Below are 20061 nucleotides of genomic sequence, written 5' to 3' on the forward strand. Positions count from 1 at the left end.
AGTTCTAGGCTCCGGGTGCGCCACCAAGAGGTCCTTGAGGCCCTCCGACAGACCGGCCAAAAACAGATCCTTCAAGGCCGCGTCATTCCACCCAGACTCCGTGCAGTGTTGACAAAATTGTGAACAATAGTCCTCAGCCACCTTCAGCCCCTGTCGCAAGCCCAGGAGTTTAGAGACTGCGAGGGCAGCACGGTCAGGTTCGTCATACAGCTGGCCCAAAGCAGAAAAAAAGGTGTCTAGTGACTGTCGGGTGGGGGAGTCAGCTGATAAGGAGAAGGCCCAATTTTGGGGTTCTCCCCTCAGGCAGGTTATCACGAAACCCACCTTTCTGGTATTCTGTGCCAGAGGTGTGGGGTCGGAGGTCAAAATAAAGCTTGCAACCTTCTCTGAACACAAAAAACTGACTTCTTTCCCCAGAAAAGAAGTCAGGAGGTGTTGCTCGGGGTTCAGAAACTGTACCAGGAGTGGCAGGGAGCTGCATCATATTAGAAGCCCCTAGCTGCTCCTGATGCTGCAGGCGAGCAGTCTGGTCCTGGACCAAGTCCGTCAGAACCTGTACCTGGTTGGCTAAGGCCGCCACTGCCTCCATAGCAGGGTTAAAGGTTGCTGGTCGGATGTAGGGATCCGACTTCCGTTCGGCCAGTGTTACTGTCAGGACTCGGGGGTCCGGGAAACTGGAGGTCCCTGAAAATACCCGCAACCCCTGTCCCTACCTACTTGCCCCCCTGGGCTAAGCCCCAGGGCGACAACTGGGCGACGGTCCCTACACTCACTAAGGAAGGGGAACACAGGGACTTAACTAACAGACAGACACTGGAACAAACTACAGCAAGGAGAGTCAGACAATCCAGGTCAGCAACGAGAAGGTACGCGGTACAAGGGTCAAAAGCAACGTCAGGTCAACAGGCAGAGGGTCAGTATCAGGAGTCAGAAATACAAGGTACGCTGGTGTAGCAGGAAATCCAAGACTAACACTGGCACTGGTCTGCAGACACCAGCAGGTTTAAATGCTGTCAGAGCTCCCGCCCCAGGAGCTGATTGGGGCGGGGAGCCTGACCGCAGCTGAGTGCACCCAGCAGCACTGGGGAACCCGCCCCCAGCCCTGCAGGAGGCAGGACAGGAGACACATGTTTGGTTGCCAAGGTACCTAGGACGCGACGCGGGGCAACACCCACCGCGTCCCTGGCAACCCGTCGGCGAGGCGGAGCCCGGCGGCCAGGGGAGGTGACGAGGACCGGGGCCCTCCTGCACCGCACAGAAACCGCACGTGTGACAGGACCGGCGGTGCGGGCATGACGGACCCGCGAACCGCCAGTCCTTACAGTTACATAGCAATGGGGAATCCATGTGCCCACACATGATTCATTCTGTGTTGGTGTCAGATAGCTCAATCGACACCGCAAGGGAAAACCATCTGCACTCTGCACCCTACCCAAGTCAGTCAGTGTCTTTGTGCCAGACAGGTAAATCACCGCAATGGGAAGTCTGTGTGCACCCACAGCATAGGTGGGTCCAAGGAACCCAAAGACATTAAACATGAAGAAATCAGAGTGCCCCAACAAGGCAGACTTTCACTGCGCCAAGGACATAGGCCTCAGCCCACACCCTCAGCAATCGCGGGCATGAAGCGTACTTCAATGCTAGTACACCTGTGAAGGTCTCAGTAAATCAGTTACGTTTTCTTTTACCGCTCCAATGACTGGATTAGCCAGGAAAAAGTTTCACAGGCCCAACCTGGCGCAGTTGCTGTTCCCCTGGGACATAGGCCTCAGCCCACACCCTCAGCAATCGTGGGCATGAAGCGGACTTCGATGCTAGTACAGCACTGAACGTCTCATTAATGCAGTAACGCTCCTCTTCTTTGGCCCAAACCAGTGTATCAGATAACTGTGGTAACACGAGAGCAAATACATGATGCCCAGTGCTGATCCCCTGACCCCAAGCAGGAGGAGGAGGTGGCCTTACAAGGCCAAGAAACCATGACCAGGACCCACTGTAGCCTGTGTGGGAAGTATGTGAGCAGGCCCTTGGTCCAGCTCGGTCCCAGCAAAGACACTGTGGTACCCAAGGTGCCACGAGTTACATAGCAATGGGCAATCCGGGTCCCCTGACACAATTCATTCTGTGTTGGTGTCGGATAACTCAATCGACACCGCAAGGGGAAAGCCATCTGCACTCTGCACCCTGCCCAAGTCAGTCAGTGACTTTGTGCCAGACAGGTAAAACACCGCTATGGGAAGTCTGTGTGCACCCACAGCATAGGTGGGTCCTAGGCAACCCAAGACATGAACCATGAAGAATTCAGAGTGCCCAATCATGGCAGACTTTCACTACGCCGAGGACATAGGCCTCTGCACAAATCCTCAGCAATCGCGGGCATAGAGTGGACGCCGATGCTAGTACAGCTGTGTGGCAGTAACACTCCTCTTCTGTGGCCCAAACGAGTTTCACAGATAACTGTGGTAACACGATAAAAAATACATATTGGGCTCGGCCCACAATTCATGCCCTAGTCAGTGAGTGTTTTTGGGCCAGATAGGTAAAACACCACGATGGGAAGTCTGTGTGCACCCATAGTATAAACAGACCCCTGTAACATTCCAGTAGAAAAGGTATATGCAGATCCCAGTAACATTTCGGTTGCAGTAGTATAGGCAGACCCCAGTACCATTTCTTTAGTACAAGTATAGGCAGAACCCTGTAACATTTTGGTAGCAGGAGTATAGGCAGACCCCTGTAACATTTCGGTAGCAGGACTATAGGCAGACCCCAGTACAATTTCTGTAGAAGTATAGGCAGACCCCTGTAACATTTATGTAGCAGCAGTATAGGCAGACCCCAGTATCATTTCTGTGGCAGCAGTATAGGCAGACCCCAGCACCATTTATGTAGTAGAAGTATAGGCAGACCCCAGTAACATTTATGTAGCAGCAGAATAGGCAGACCCCAGTATCATTTCTGTAGCAGCAGTATAGGCAGACCCCAGCACCATTTCTGTAGTAGAAGTATAGGCAGACCCCTGTAACATTTATGGAGCAGCAGTATAGGCAGACCCCTGTAACATTTACATGGCAGAAGTATAGACAGACCCCTGTAACATAATTGTGGCAGAAGTATAGGCAGGCAGACCCCAGTAAAATTTCTGTAGCAATTGTATAGGCCAACCTCTGAAACATTGGGGTACCATGAGTGTAGGCGAAGGCCGGAAAAATTAGTTGGATAAGACTGTAGGCGTGGGCCCGAAAAATTAGTGTACCAAGAGTACAAGTGTACCTCTGAAAAATGTATCAACCGAGAGGGCAGTTGAAACCCATAAATATTTTTTGAAAGATACAGCTCACTATTGCTTAATTGGTAACAGAGCCTGGAGGCAGCCCTGTTAAAAAAAATTGGTTCATGTTAAAGTATCAATACTTTTGAAACTGAAAAATTGTAAAAAAATTGTTAGATGAGCCTTTTGGGCCGCAGAAAAATTGGAGGTTCAGCGTGATGACATGTTGTTTCTGGAGGAGGAGAAGCAGGAGGAGGACTAATATCAGAGACAGATTGACAAAGCTAAATGCCCTGGTTTTCCGGTGATAGAGAAGAGTACTTTTATCTGCGGTTGAAGCAAAAAGAATCTTTAGGTTCCGCTGCTCTCCGCCGGTGGAGAAGAGAAGTCTGGGGAAATCCAGGCTTTGTTCATCTTTATGAGTGGAAGCATGTCGGCACTGGCAGTTGACAGGCGGGTACGCTTATCCGTGATGATTCCCCCAGCTGCACTAAACACCCTCTCTGACAAGACGCTAGTGGCAGGGCAAGCCAGCACCTCAAGGGCATACAGCGCAAGTTCATGCCACGTGTCCAGCTTTGACACCCAATAGTTGTAAGGAGCAGAGGCATCACGGAGGACGATAGTATGATCGGCTACGTACTCCCTCACCATCTTTTTACAGTGCTCCCTCCGACTCAGCCTTGACTGGGGAGTGGTGACAAAGTCTTGCTGGGGAGCCATAAAGCTGGCAAAGGCCTTGGAGAGTGTTCCCCTGCCTGCGCTGAACATGCTGCCTGATCTCCGTGACTCCCCTGCTACTTGGCCCTTGGAACTGCGCCTTCTGCCGCTAGCGCTGTCAGATGGGAAGTTTAGCATCACTTTGTCTTCCAGGGCCCTGTGGTATTGCATCACTCTCGTACCCCTTTCCTCTTTGGGAATGAGAGTGGAAAGGTTCTCCTTGTACCATGGGTCGAGAAGGGTGTACACCCAGTAATCCGTGTTGGCCAGAATGCGTCTAACGCGAGGGTCACGAGAAAGGCAGCCTAACATGAAGTCAGCCTCGTGTGCCAGGGTGCCAGTATGCAAGACATGACTGTCCTCGCTAGGAAGATGACTTTCAGGATCCTCCTCCTCCTCCTCCACAGCCCATACACGCTGAACCGATGAGAGGCAAGCAGCATGGGTATCCCCTGCAGTGTGCCCAGCTGTCTCTTCCCCCTTCTCCTGCTCCTCCTTCCGCTCCTCCCTCTCCTCCTCCTCCTCCTCCAAAACGTGCTGAGATATAGACATGAGGGTGGTCTGGCTATCAAGCTACATACTGTCATCCCCCGTCTCCTGTTCCAACCGCAAAGCGTCGGCCTTTATGCCTTGCAGTGAACTTCTCAGCAGGCATAGCAGCGGGATGGTAACGCTAATGATTGCAGCGTCACCGCTCACCACATGGGTAGTCTCCTCAAAGTTTTCAAGGACCTGGCAGAGGTCTGCCATCCAGGCCCACTCCTCGGTAAAGAATTGGGGAGGCTGACTACCACTATGCCGCTCATGTTGGAGTTGGTATTCCACTATTGCTCTATGCTGCTCATAGAGCCTGGCCAACATGTGCAGCGTAGAATTCCACCGTGTGGGCACATCACACAGCAGTTGGTGCTCTGGCAGATTAAACCGATGTTGCAGGGTCCTCAGGGTGTCAGCGTCTGTGGTGGACTTGTGGAAATGTGCGCAGACGCGGCGTACCTTGCCGAGCAGGTCAGATAAGTCGGGTAGTTTTTCAGAAACCGCTGAACCACCAGATTGAAGACGTGGGCCAGGCATGACACTTGTGTGAGGCTGCCTAGCTGCAGAGCCGCCACCAGGTTACAGCCGTTGTCACACACGACCATGCCCGGTTGGAGGCTCAGCGGCGAAAGCCAGAGGTCGGTCTGCTTTGTCAGACCCTGCAACAGTTTAGGGGACATTTGCCTCTTGTCACCTAGGCTGAGTAGTTTCAGCACGGCCTGCCTCACCACACCGACTGCTGGCGACGTGCTGCTCATATTTCTTAATTGAGAGGTAGAGGTTGTGTAGAAGGAGGAGGAGGAGGGGGAGGGTTTAGAGGAGGTGGCGTAGACCGCCGCAGATACCAAAACTGAGGTAGGACCTGCTATTCTGGGTGTGGGTAGGACGTGTGCGTCCCAGGCTCTGACTCGGTCCCAGCCTCCACCAAATTCACCCAATGCGCCATCAGGAAGATATAGTGGCCCTGCCCATCAGTACTTGCGGGAGACGTGCTGGTGTATGGCTGGGACGGCACACTGGGAAAAATAGTGGCGACTGGGGACCGAGTAGCGTGGGACCGCCGCCGCCATCATGTTTTTGAAATCCTCCGTTTCCACAAGCCTGTACGGCAGCATCTCCAGGCTGATTAATTTGGCAATGTGCACGTTTAAAGCTTGAGCGTGCGGGTGCGTGGCGGCGTATTTGCGCTTTCGCTCCAACGCTTGCGCTAGCGACAGCTGAACGCTGCGCTGAGAGACATTGCTGGATGGGGTCGAGGACAGTGGAGGTGAGGGTGTGGGTGCAGGCCAGGAGACGGTCGTGCCTGTGTCCTGAGAGGGGGATTGGATCTGAGTGGCAGGTTGGGGCACAGGGGAAGAAACAGTGGTGTGACCCGGAGGCGGTGAACGGCCTTCGTCCCACCTTGTGGGGTGCTTGACCATCATATGCCTGCGCATCCTGATGGTGGTGAGGCTGGTAGTGGTGGCTCCCCAGCTGATCTTGGTGCGACACAGGTTGCACACCACTGTTCGTCAGTCGTCCGCGCTCTCACTGAAAAACATCCACACCTTGGAACACCTAGGCCTCTGCACAGTGGCTTGGCGCGAGGGGGTGCTTTGGGAAGCAGTTGCGGGATTCTTCGATCTGGCCCTGCTTCTACCCCATGCCACCTGACTGCCTCTTCCAACCTGTCCTGGTACTGCACTTGCCTCCCCCTCTGAAGAGCTGTCTTCAGTTGGCTTAGCAAACCAGGTGGGGCCAGTCACCTCATCGTCCAGCTGCTCTTCCTCTGAATCCTCTGAGCGCTCCTCCCTCGGACTTACTGCCCTTACTACTACCTCACTGACAGACAACTGTGTCTCATCATCATCGTCCTCATCACCCACTGAAAGCTCTTGACACAGTTGCCGGAAGTACCCAGCCTCATCACCCGGACCCCGGGAACTTTCCAAAGGTTGGGCATTGGTCACGACAAACTCCTCAGCTGAGAGAGGAACCATTTTTTCCCAATCAAGGTAGGGACCCAAGAACAGTTCCAGGGAGTCTGCCTGTTCATCAGAATGTGTCATTTTCATGGAGTGAGGAGGCTGGGAGGAAGGAGGAGCATCAGCCAGAGGATTCAGAGTTGCAGCAGTGGACTGCGTAGAAGACTGGGGGGTCGATACATTGCTGGATGCATTTTCTGCCATCCACGACAGGACCTGCTCACACTGCTCCGTTTGTAATAAAGGTCTACCACGTGGACCCATAAATTGTGATATGAAGCTGGGGACCCCAGAAACTTGCCTCTCTCCTAATCCCACAGCAGCTGGCTGTGATTCACCTGGACCAGGAACTCGGCATGTGCCCACACCCTCACTTGGACCTCCGCGTCCTCGCCCGCGTGCACGTCCACGTCCTCGACCCCTACCCCTCATCATGGTGGATTACGAATAGAGCAGACACAGAGCGGTGTAAATAATTATGGAAATATTTGCGTACACTTTCACGCTGAGAGCGGTATTGTAAGGCAAACTCCAGGCAGAAACAAAGAATACGGAAGGCTGCAAACAGGCCTAGCTGTGCAATAGTGATGCACTGCAACTCCCACCAGACACCCAGTAAAATGCAGACGGTCAGAGGTAGCCCAATGAAGGAGCTTTTTTTATTTTTAAAAGAATACAGGCTATATAGCGTGTATATGACTTTCCCTCTATCAGTGGCTGTGGCCATACGCTGTGCGTTAAGTTTACTGCAGACTCAGACCGGTGTAAAAAATTATGGAATTATTGGGGTACACTTCCACGCTGAGAGCGGTATTGTAAGGCAAACTCCAGCCAGAAAAAAATTATTACGGAAGGCTGCAAACAGGCCTAGCTGCGTACAACTAAATTACAAGCACTACAACTCCCACCAGACACCCTGTAAAATGCACACGGTCAGAGGTAGCCCTAAGAAGGACCGTTGGGGTTCTTGTAGACAGGATCCTACACTAACACTTTCCCTTTCTCAGCAGCACTTTCCCTATACTATGTATTACAGACTGTAGACTTAGAACGCTATAACTGTAATAGCCTGCGTAGCCCGAGATAAAAAAAAAAAAAATTGTGCAAAACTGCTCCCAGCAGCCACACAGTTATGCACACAGTCAGATGTGACCCTAAGAAGGACTGTTGGGGTTCTTGAAGACAGGATCCTACACTAACACTTTCCCTATAGCAGCAGCAGCACTTTCCCTAATCTCTGCCAGCATGTGTCTGAGGCGAGCCGCGGGCAGGATCGCTTTAAGTACTCAGCGGTCACTTGATCTCACCAGCCACTCACTGCAGGGGGTGGGATAGGGCTGGCACGTCACAGGAGGAAGTGGTAATGCCTTCCCTGCATGTCTATTGGCTAAAAAATGGCGCTAAACATGCAGGGAAGGAAATGGAATTAACTCGAGTACCGTGTGGTGCTCGTCTCGAGTAACGAGCATCTCGAACACCCTAATGCTCGGACGAGCATCAAGATCGGACGAGTACGCTCGCTCATCTCTAGTAACGACACTCATAATATAGCAACTTGAAAACAAATGATTTTTTTCAAGTGTTTTTAATGTTTAAAAGTAGTAAAACATTAAAAAGTAAATATGTTGTCACTGTAATTGTGCTGATGCGCAGAATAAATGGAACGTCATTTATACTGCATGCTGAATGCCTTAAAAAACTAAATGAAAAAAACAACCCCAAAAACTGTAGAACTGCTATGTTTTTTTTCATTCCCCTTCTATAAAATGATAAACAAATGTTTTTCACTACATTATATGTACTTTAAGATGTGCCATCAACAACTGCTATCCCCTTAAAGCCCAAAATAAACTGGTCTAGGGGTACTTTTGCACTGGCCAACTATAAGGGCGAGCACCCACTGGCGTTTTTTTACCTGCGTTTTGCGTTTTTCCTGCACAGGCATAGAGATAACATGTGTTCCTGTCCACTGGCGTCTTTTTTGCATTGCGTTTGCGTTTTTAACATAGGAACTGTCAGTTGCATATGTGTCCTTATTTTTCTCCATGGAAATTAATGGCAAAGCCGCGAAAACGCTGCGAAAACGCCGCGAAAAACGCGGGACACGCGGCGAAAACGCTGCGTTTTTTTCCCGCGGGAAACGCAAACGCCAGTGGGTGCTCGCCCTAAAAGAGGAAAAAAGTTGATTTTGACCAAAAGTTTTCACATGTAAATGAAGGACCTGATAAAGTACTAAGCGAGAAATCGCTCACTGGACGCTAGTCATTTTGTTTCACGACGACTAATGAACAACTTCTCACTCTGTATAAACAGGCAGTCATTCAGCTTTGAAGTACTGCCTGTTCACAGTGAATGGCAATGGAGAAGAGATCTCCAGTGGGCTCTGCCTCCATTCACTGAACGACTATTGCTCCTGTATAAAGCAATAGTCATCCAATCTAAAAGTACCCAAGAAGTTCGGTAGTCAAAATTGATCCAGCATTTTCATGATAAAGCTATAAAATGCAATGCCATGAATATTTACATTTTATGTGGTTAGATCTGGAAAAATGGTCCTTTAGTTAGAATTACTTTAGTTCCTAAGGTTGAAAAAAGTTCAGGGAAACTGTCACCAAGTTTGTACTGCCCTACCTAAGCAAGTAGTGGCAGAGACCTCATTCCAGCGCTGCGTCACTTATGTCTGAAGATACTGTAGTTTCCGTAAAAGCAATGGCAGTGGACACCAAGATAAACTAAACAATAATCCTTCTGTGTAAAAGGGCCCTCAGACTGCAGTTTCTATTTACAGTGATATGCAGAAACTGCAGAAGACAAACAATGCAAATTTTTTAATTATAGCCTATTGCAAAAATGACCGTCCGCGCGAAATACATGGTTTCAAGTGACAAAACATTTGCCCCTCAAATGTATTCATAGCCTTTTAGACTTGATTTCCTCCAACATGGTTACACTAGATTCCTTTTTTTTACTTTAGATCACTCCTACAGGCCACGTATGTGTATTAACAATCTTAGCTTGGCTTAGGTACAACATACACATTCTATGCTATCGTCATAGACCACCAAAATGATTTAATGTATTATTTTAGGTCCCAGAATGAAAATGCATTAAAATCAAAGACTTGAACAAATAGCTAGCAATTACCCATTTGCTATAAACAATCTTTTGACACTAGTAATGACAATGGCACCGAGACATGATATTACGTCTAATGTATGCTCTGTCTCGCTCTCATTTCCTGTTTTTTCCCCCCTACCTCATGCCTTCCTATATGTTCTACAAGTTATCACAAAGAAAACAAGATTGGATATTTTTTATAAGTACCCAGACTGTCAAAACAAAATCGTGAAAAAGTGATGCAAACATGCTAACGGGCAAACCGTATAATCATGTGTAAACATCAAAAACTGTACGCTCAACTCCCTGGACCACAGCAATTGTTAATCCAAAGTGCAAGTACTAGTGCAGAAGTTCAGGTCCACATCAAACGGGCAAAACATCAAAATGAGCAAATCAAGAGTTCCAGTAACAAAATGGAATAACCAGTAAAAACATCCAATTTTTGGTTTTTCTTTAAAAAAAAAAAGGAAACCAACTCATTGGAAGTTCTACCAACAGATGATATAAATCTATTGCTTCTTTCAATTTATGCCAGTTCACAACTAGGCTACTGTAGGTATGTAAAATTCAAGAAGAACGGTGATGGCAGTCATCCTCCTGGGATAGTCACAGACAGATTAAAGGGGTTCTCCCACTTCTAGCTGTTTTCAGACAGCTCCATACATTGCACAGTGGCCCAGGTTGGTACTGCAGGCTAAGTCACTTCCATAGGACTCAGTCTGCAGTACCAATCCTGGCAACTGCACAATGTATGGAGATGTATGAGAACAGCTAGAAGTTACAGAACCACTTTAAGGGTATGTTCTCACAAAGAAATCCACATCAGAAAAATCCAACATAGATTTCAATAGAAAACTGCAGCAGAAATCCAGACTTTTAAGGCTGGATTCACACAGGGCGGATTTGCCGTGGTTTCACCGCAGCAGATCCGCCCGCGGCAACACCGCCCGCGGCCGCTAATCTCAGGATTAGCCAGCCATGTGGACGAGGTTTCTCAGAAACCTCGTCCACACGGGATGGCTAATCCGCTGTGGTAAATCCGGTTGAAATTGCGGCTGCGGTTTCAAAAGAAGCAGCATGTCTGTTTACTTTCGTTTTTTCGTTTATTTATGTTACGGCCGCGCTCTCCTTTATGGGAGAGCCGGCCGCAACGGAAAAGCATGCGGCCGGACCGCTTCAAAGCCGCCGCGGCTTAAACCACGGCGGTTCTCCCGGCGGAAATCTCGCGGTTTTTGCTGCGGCCAAACCGCGAGATTTCCGACGAAAATACGCCCCGTGTGAACACAGCCTAACACATTTCTTCTGCTGCTGCCAATCCGCATGTAGATTTTAACCTTATTCAATCCTTAATGTGTAGTAAACTTGGCGCAAATGCTGCCAGGATTCCACGTAGAATCAATGTCAAGAAGTGACGAGCCGGGGAGCGCTTCCAATTCATATTATCATGTTGGTAGCCAAACATAGCTATTCTGTATATGACTTCAACAAGACTCCCCAAACGTTTCAGAGGTCATCAGTCAACTTAAATCACTAAACAGCAAAAGATCAATTAGACAAAGAACGACACAAAAGGGAACTTAACATTTTTTCTCGAAATTGAGAAAATTGATTGCTATTCACTTACCAAGGATTATTCACCTAGTTAGCCCCCTCTAATATAACACATGGCCCTATGTGGAGGATCTAAAGGGTGTCCTTGGGTTCAAAATATGAGATAATTTAGGGAGCAAAAGGAGAGTCATTACGAATTTATGATTTTGTTTGTGTCGCTTCGTATTGTTGACATTTATTTAGACAGTTTATGATCTGTCTATGACCCTAGAAATATAGACTTGGAGGTGATAATCAACATGTATTAGAAATGAACCCTGACGCATGATAGAGGTTCAATGGGTTCTAGAACAAAACTCAACATATTGACTGAACGAATTGCCGACATCTCTGAATAAAATATCAAGTGCAGTTAATGGTTTCAATGGTTTGAATTTAACTCCAAGAGTTGTTTTCTTAGCTTAAGCAAAATCATCCACAAGGAGAGGCAGCAAGTAGATGGGATCTTCATCCAGGAAACACGAGGAATCGGGTTAAAACAACCTCCCAAGTTTTATTGAATAGAAGACTGGCATTTCCAACAGCGACGTTTCGGCCAATATTTCTATGGCCTTTGTCAAGCTTGACAAAGGCCATAGAAATCTTGGCCAAAACCGCGGCTTGACAAAGGCAATAGAAATCTTGGCTAAAATTCCTTGTGTTTCCTGGATGAAGATCCCATCTACTTGCTGCCTCTCCTTGTGGATGATTTTGCTTCAGATAAGTGGATCTTTGGTGTCCGGATCCGGATTGGGGCAAGGCGAGTACTGCAATTGGAGTGTACTATCGTTTACGTGGTGCTGCTGTGATCTGTGTGATACATTAGTTTTCTTAGCTTGGAGTGTGTTTATGCGATGGGTATCTCATAAATACACGCCCAGCCCTGAGCAAACATCTGGCTGGCAGATTCCACTGTTCTCCTCCCAACAGTGTACTCATTATGTATGCAAAGCAAACACAATGAGTACACTGATAAGAAGTATTTTAAACAGTGAAGGGATAGTTTTTATGCGGGCTAAAAACCAGCTGTAAACAACAATTAAATGAATAGTGCACGATGCCGCATTAACATGTAACGATTATCGCTCACTTTCAGCCATTTGAACGCATTTTGAGCAATAATTGTTGCATGTAAAAGGGTCTTTCGGCTCAATGGAGGCAAGGGGTTAAGTTCATTAATGCTTAAGTGAAAATGGATAAGGAACATAAACTGGTCATACTGAGAAAGTCTCTAGGCCATTCAGCCCTAATAAGGGACAGTCACTCCATTTTTGTAGCAATAAGCCTCTAAGGAAATGCAAATAAAGTTCAATAAAATCTCCTTTCTTCAGGTGAGACACTTAAACCGCGGACTTCCTGATATGGTTCTCAGGAAGTTAAGCCAAGAAGTAGACAGCTCTCTCACTTTCTCTATATCCAGCCTGGAATCAGTTAGTTGCTTACTCATCCCCAAAGCCTGAAGCTTGGTCACAGTCCCCATGTCCTCAGGAGCGCTCCTAGCCTTTCTGCTGCCCACGGTGAATAGAGAAATAGTGTCCCCTTCCCACACCCCCCTAAAATAGACCATTACTTCACTGACAACAAAGAAAGAAGTGTAATATACACTCTTTGTAAGAAAAAAAAAAAACCCTAGAAGAAATTGCCGCGTTGATGCAAAATGTAGCATGCCGTTACATGCAGATATGCAAATGATTGGAGTCGTGGCATGATTAGATAAGCAGTCTTGGCACCTGAGGTCCTAAAAGTGGTTCTACCCTTTCATCAGTAGGAATGAATACACATGCACGTGTTATTTAAAAAATGCTATAGCATGTAACTGTCTAAGGAAAGTGTATGGTGAGGAGTTCACCATGGAAGTGCGCTGAGGTCTATTGTTTTTATGTTGTGCGTATAATAACTAGGAGTTGGAATATATATTGCACAAGTATGTTCATGTTGATGAAGAGTAGCTTAATGACAGAGCTCATATTTAATGAGAAAGTGAAAGCATGCTACGAGACAATGCAGCGGGGGCCTTTAAGAGTTAATTGAGTGTGCTGCAAGTAGATTAGGCCCGGGTTAGAGAGCGCGCCTTTGCTATAATGGAAAAGTTGGAGGTAATTCTAGACAAAGTCAAGTTTGTTTTTGTTTTCCTTTTACTTGGACTGAATAAACTGAAGTGTAAAATGTGTGACTTCGTTTGATTCATTTGATGAGAGGATGATGAAGAGAAAATCCTGGACTTAAAAACTTGCAAAATGCACCCCACACAGCTTACTGCTATGAGCTGCATTATTTTACACTGTGAAGGATGGAGTTATTCTTCAGTCGACTCTGGATTACATTTATTCTGGACTGAGCTATTTTAGATTAATCTGCATCCTTATGCTAGAACATATTTGCTTTATTAGGTGCAGGCTGCATCTGTCCATGAGAACCTGAAGAACTTATAAGTTAACCAGAGAGCCGCCACCAGGTTTGAGTCTTCTAGACCAGGGGTCCCCAAATCCAGTCCTCAGGGACCACCAACAGGTCATGTTTTCAGCACATCCTATAGTAGGCACACATGTGGCAATGTCTGAGGCACCGACTATAATTACATCACCTGTGCAACACTTGGGAAATCATGAAAACATGACCTGTTGGGGGCGCTGAGGACTGGAGTTGGGGAACACTGTGCTAGAACATAGCTTCCAGGGGTCCATACTGTCCAACCACAAGACTTTAACCATGGGTTTGCCATCCCCGAGGCCTTGTGGCTTGCCTTTCTGCTTTTCAGGGCTGACCCTATTGGATAAAGACTTTCAGCAGTACACCGCCAACCAGTAGGGTTGCGCAACAACGCAGTCAAGTGAGGGGAGGGTCATACATCAAAGCTCTTCTCTGAAAGCTAGAAGCAATAAACCCTGCAGAGGGCAGTCCTGAATAGCCACAGCTACCACAGAAAAGGGGCTCTACAGTCAGCCATAGACACTTACCCCGCCACTTGCATTCTCCTCATATATCAACATGGAGAAGGAAGGAAAAAACAAAGGAAGAAAGAAGACCTTCACAAAAGAAGACATACCAGTTTTTGATTTTTTTTCGTCTTTTGCTTTAAAGCCAAAGTGTGACCATTCTAGTTTTCTGTTGGCAGCAAGAGACATAGGTAAACCACATAGCAGTGCTTTCATTTCACTAATACCACTAAAGGATAACTGTAGGGAAATGCATCTGCATAAAATCCAAAATGTTTCCATTTCTTGACGGAGGAACGTAGAGGATTTTCTAAATGTTTGGTTCCTTTTGATTTACATACTGGAGAATGATATTGGTCTCATTTCATATCTGGTTCCACATACTCCTAGATGTAGCTGAAAAACATATAGCACAAATGGAAATATACAAGACCATTTAAGGGAGAAAGATCAAAGCACCTTACCTGAATGGTTGAAAGAAACCCCAAAAAACAGGTCTCCTAAGGCCTCTGGCACACGGGGGCGGATGTGCATTGCGAAATCTGGAGCGGGATTCCGCCTTCGGATTCTGCAGCAAATCCAGCCCATAGCATGCTATGGCAAATTGTGATTTCCTGCTCACGAATGGAAATTGATTGCGGGGGAGAAATCGCAGAATGCTGCGATTTTGTGCGGGCTATGCACAGCTGGCTTCCATTGAAGTAAATGGAAGCCGTCTGTTCCGCGGCCATTCTGCAATCATCATTTTTCATATATTGTTGCATGCATTTGGTAAAGTAAAGTCTTCTGCGTTTAAAGACTTGCCACTGGTTGTGATGAACTAAAGTCATAGAGTTAAGGAGAGGAATGTGGATAGGAGGAGTATTTTTGACTATATGCCTTTAATTCATATATCACATCTGTTTGGGACCTGCAGGTGACGCTAGATTAAAATTTTGCTTCAGAACACGTGACAGTACGGCTATAAAATATCTAATAGGCTAATGTAGTAGAAATATCATGCAGCGTCATCCATGGTTTATAAGTCTACTCTCAATCTCTGAGGCTGACGAAACCCTCTGGGATGGATGCCAAGGCCACTCTCACACGTACCGCTTTTTGCCGCGCTTAATGTGGCGTCCCGAGTGCCTTGCTAACTGCAGTACAACACTCTAATTGAGGTCGATGGGTCTTGCAGACCTGTGAGAAGCGGCACAAATTTTGAGCGGTCTTTTCTATTTTTGTGCCTTTTAATGCTTTTTAACGCATCCCATCACAAGGATGGGATGCGTTAAAAATCGCTGTCAAATGCTGTGACATGCGTTCAAAAACACTGCTTAAAATCACGGTAAATATCCCATGATTTCGAGCAGCACTTTCTGAACGCAAGTGTGAGAGCGGCCTTAGTATTATATTGTAGAATGTTGCTTTGCTTTTCCATGTCTTGCTGATACACCCTTTGTATATCCTGTCTGTATATTTTGATCTTACTTGTCTTGCAAGGTGATATTGCATGGTGAACACACATACTGAGAGCCCCCAATGTCCCCTCAATTTAGGAGGCCTACCTGCTGCTTGCGAGATCACGCAGCCTCAAATCCCTCTTCTTTATTCCTACTACCGTATCATGGATGAAGACCAACTTTTTAGTACTCTTCATCTCCTTGTAGAACTATGATGAGTGGATGTGGATGGTAAAGTCATGACAGTGAGCAAGCAGATGCAAGAATGATTTGTAGCATATGGAAACTTTACTGCATTTTATATACCGTATTTTCCGGTGTATATGACGACCTTTTAACCCCGAAAAATCAGCTCTGCAGTCGGGGGTCGTCTTATACGCCAGGTATACAATGTCCAAAACAAAAAAATCAATACTTATCTCCAGCGGCGCTGCTGCAGGCTGTCGCTCCCTCGTGCACGCTGGCAGAGCATTGCTTTCTGCAAGCGGGGCTTGAATGCCATGCTTCCAGAAAACTAATGCTCTGATTGGCTAACTTAGTCTGGCAGTTAGCCAATCACAGCCATTCATGATGCATTGAATGGCTGTGAATGGCTAAAGCCTGACTAAGTTAGCCAATCAGAGCATTAGCTTTCTGGAGGCGGGGCAATCAAGCGTGCATGAGGGAGCGACAGCCTCCTGCAGCGCCGCCGGAGGTGAGTATTGATTTTTTTTCACACTGTATTCCCGGCATATAAGATGAAAAGTCGGGGTTCGTCTTATACGCCCCGTCGTCTTATATGCCAGAAAATATGGTACATATAATCATTCCATATGAAGGCACTGTTACTTTAAGCTTACTTGCAAACCATACTTCAGGTAACAGGCCTTACAGCCGTTAAGGGTTACAGTCTCTATACAGTCCTAGCACAATCTGTTTCAGGGACACACAAGTCTCAGCAATCTTTAGACTCTAGGGACCTTCCTGATATAAGGGCAATGTTCTCCAGTCCAATGGCATGCTCCACAACTGGTGACAACCTCCTCTGCTACTCTATGTCTTATGGGCCTTAGTATGTGTTTTACTATGCAGTTGCATAGAGGCTCCGGCCCAACTCTGCATCACAGCAGTCTCATTTCCTCATCCTGCTTACGAGGGAACCCTAGGCAAACTCAACTTAGCACCAAACTGAATCTCAATTCTGGATTAATCTTTCACTCTCTAACCAGACGGCACCTCACCACCATTTGGTTGTAGACATCTGTCTTTAGTCCTCATTTGCTATCATGTTTTATTACTGGGGAATATTTCTCTTTCCTCGCATGCATGGGTACTTTTGCAAGCCACTCTGGTTGCCTGCAATCGGCCCCTTGCTCTCCATAGCCTCATTGAGTGTTCTCATTCTCAGGCCTCTCTTGCCCTCCAGGGCCTTGATGGTCACTTGGACCGGCTTCATGGCTTTCACTGGGCCTTTCTCACCTTCAATTTCTGAAGCAAGCCTCTTTTAATTCGACTTTTTCTGATGTTCATGGTAGTCTCTTAGGTTTCCTGCTCCACTGAGTCCTGTTGCAGTTTGCTCCTTGCCACATGCACTAGCGGGATCTCTTCTCTTTCCCAGAAGGGAAATGCGGCTACACATGTAACTCACCCCTCTTTTCCTCAAAATGGCTCATGCTAGCCTATATCACTAGCCTCTTGTCTACAGAGGACATAACTGGTGATGTTGTGGCTGTATCACAGAGGGGGCAGGGCTTTCCACGTGATGCTACAGCTGTCTTTTCAAAATGGCGGAACTTAGTGATAGCGTGTGCCTGTTTCATTGACGATTACATTCCGAGCTGTGCCACTTCTCCTTTCTTCATGGGTGCTCCCCTACTCCACAACAACATCATGTTTCCCTTTTTGTTAAATAGGGACAGATGGAATTTCCTTTGTCATCAATCAAAACTCCCATGCTGTTTTTTTAATCTGGAAGAAGAACTAATGGCAAAAGAGTCATGTTCTTCCTGTACAATACTGAACTTCTGAGCTGTGTTTTCTGTAGTTCCCATGTCAAGTTTCTCGTAAACATCACAAAGTCAATCTTTCATAATTAGTTATTCTAGTTTCCACCAAATGGATTTATGTTATGGTTAGCGAAAGTGGACACACTGTGCTAACCAACCAGCCTGGCTTTTGGACCAGACCTGGTGTGACTGGCGGCTGACCCCAGTTGCAAGGCAAACAACCAATGGGTACTCTTGCCCTTAGCTAATCAGAAAGACCCCTGCCTGAAAGCGTCCTGATAAGAATGATCCCACGTTGGAACCTCAGGACCAATTATCCCTGACAGGACACAGGGATGATGTACTGAACACAGGGCACACAGAACACAGAAAAGTACTGACTCACCAAAGAGATGGGAATGATGCACAGACTGAAAGGAAATGGACAAATGCACAAATGCAAAGCACAAGGCAAAGAACATGCAGAATAAACAGACACAGGAACAGGATCAAACAGACAAAATAGTCCTGACACAGTTCACCTAGAAGTGCTGAGTGTTTGAGAGAAACACACAACAATACCGAGGCAAAGAGGAAATGCGTCTGTAGTGACCTGGTCTGGCACTACAGAATAAAAGTACTTTACCTGCAAGTTAAGAGCAACTGTTCTAACTACAAGTTCATTTAACAAAGTGTAGTTAAGTTGGACTTCATTTAATAAGAAGAGGGAGTCAGGAAACTAAAAAGTCAAAGTTGTTTAGGCACCGTCATAAATCAGTTAAGCTGTGACAAGCCCATTGAGTGAGGGAGTGAGAAAAAAAGGAGGGGGCTTCTTCTGGCTTATTTTTGTATTGCGCAGTTGTTTATGATAAAACAGTGTTAGAAGACGGGAGTGAGGTGGAGTAGACAGTATTGAGTGAGACAGTGAAGAGGTCACTTGGAGGGGAGAGAGAGGAGCTGAGATGGATATGAGGGAGCTCTCTCTTTATAGCTCTTCTTTAGCTCAGATGCTGCCTCCTCAAAGTTTTTTTTTATCTGTGTGTAAAGTGTTAAAAAGTATATATGCAAGTTGTATATGCAATTTCTGGAGCTTAATATTAATACAGGCAACCACGGGTCTGAAAGTAAATTGTGGGTCTGTCATTTACCTGTTATGTGTGCTGCTAGACTCTGTAGTTATAAGCTTCCTAACAGCACAGCTACATGTGGTTGAGGGTTAATTGAGCTGCGTGGGTGGGGTAATCTCCAGCAGCCAATCCTCTTTAGCCTTCAGCGCATATAAACCCAGCTCTTGTCAGTCTGAAGCTGGTCTTGTACTGTTTGGATGTATCTGTTATGTTCCCACCCAGATCTGTGGTTGCAAGTAGGTCTCTCTGCTTCCCTAAAGACGGTTTGGACACCTGTAGTCCTGGTCTGCAGCACATGCAGCTCCCCCTTTCCTTCTCCCTTTACGGGTGCGGCCTCCAAACGTCTTATGTCTCTCTCGATGTGTCAGTTGGTGGATCCCTGACACAGTTCCCTATGTCAGCTCGGTGGCTGATTGTCTATCCCTCTGGTATGAGGACACATAGACTTGCTGTGAGTTTCATCTGTGTTCATGTGAGTTCTGGGTGGAGTCTGTGCTGGTAGAGTCTGTGCCAGTAGAGTCCGTGCCCTGGTTGTCTGTCCTGTTGCAAGCTTGCTGTGTGATCTGTGACCTGTGCTCTGTTGTGTCCTGTTGCAAGCTTGCTGTGTAATCTGTGTCTTGCTGGTTCATGTCCATTTGTACATTTATTTTCTGCCAGTTTGTGTAAGCTTGCTGTGTGGCCTGCGATCTGTGTCCTGTCCTGTTGCAGCGTGCTGTGTGAACTGTGTCCGGTTCTGCTGGACTCCTGGTTAGTGTAGGGACTAGCGGTATAACCAGGAGCCGTGAAGTTGGCCTGCTAGCTTCCACGTTTTGTACAAAATGTCAACTAATACCTGGTATTTGTGTTCAGCTTATTATCTGCTATTAGTGTTTGCATTTTGGCGGCTGTATGCTGTGTATTCTGGCTCTGTGTGTCCTGTTGTTCAGCCCCTGTCATGTGGCATGTGAATGCATTCTGGTTTGGTGCGTGGCTCCTAGTATCAGCTAGGGCGCAGATCCATAGACCGCTGGGCCGCCCTTTATTGAGGCAAATCACCCATTTAGTTAGGGCCATGCCATCCTCCCTTGTAGCACAGGGCCAGTTGCCTGAAACCCTTGTGCAACCTGTGTGCGTGCATCCAGTCCTCTTTGGGTACGATCGTGTGTGCACTCTAAGCACGGGGCCCACACAATCATACCCAAAGAGGGCTGGATGCACGCACACAGGTTGCACATGGGTTTCAGGCAACTTGCCCTGTGCTACAAGGGAGGATGGCATGGCCCTACCTAAGCGGGGGATGCCGCGATTTAGATCCCGCGAGGGGAGAATCGCTATGATTCTCCGCCCATGGACGCTGCGGCTGCGCTTTCCATAGGGACGCTATGGAGAGCGTTCATTGCCTTACCCGCAG

Source organism: Eleutherodactylus coqui, chromosome 13 (assembly GCF_035609145.1).
Source record: "Eleutherodactylus coqui strain aEleCoq1 chromosome 13, aEleCoq1.hap1, whole genome shotgun sequence".
Lineage (NCBI taxonomy): Eukaryota > Metazoa > Chordata > Amphibia > Anura > Eleutherodactylidae > Eleutherodactylus > Eleutherodactylus coqui.